The sequence below is a fragment of the Diaphorina citri genome, unplaced genomic scaffold, assembly GCF_000475195.1.
Source record: "Diaphorina citri unplaced genomic scaffold, Diaci psyllid genome assembly version 1.1 scaffold19593, whole genome shotgun sequence".
In the NCBI taxonomy this organism is placed as follows: domain Eukaryota; kingdom Metazoa; phylum Arthropoda; class Insecta; order Hemiptera; family Psyllidae; genus Diaphorina; species Diaphorina citri.
In genome coordinates, this window is record NW_007396946.1 from 70,861 (window position 1) to 71,095 (window position 235).

The window sequence follows — 235 nt, forward strand, 5'->3', positions numbered from 1 at the left end:
TCACACTGTCTTGTGGTTAGAATAGGACATTTAATTATTGTATTTTATTTATTTGTTTATGTCGACATGGTGAATAATGACCTTAATTTTTTATGACATTCTCACTATTAGTGAACTACTAGGACCTAGGTAAACCATTTGTATTATAAGAGAATCTTGCTAGAAAGGTACTTGCTAATAATTAATATTATGTAACTAAAATGTACAAACTTATATTTCTCTCCTAGATTTAAGA

General features: G+C 27.2%; 1 protein-coding gene across 2 annotated transcripts in view; it reads left to right on the forward strand.

Moving 5' to 3' along the window:
* The window catches only part of LOC103523326 (retrovirus-related Pol polyprotein from transposon 17.6), a 61,166-nt gene extending 60,937 nt beyond the window's left edge, over window positions 1–229 (forward strand). Inside the window, exon 5 of one of the 2 annotated variants that reach the window (XM_026832936.1) lies at window positions 16–229. The gene's annotated coding sequence lies outside the window, so the exon portion shown is untranslated. The other variant, XM_026832937.1, reaches the window with a different exon arrangement.
* Window positions 230–235: the final 6 nt, after the last annotated feature.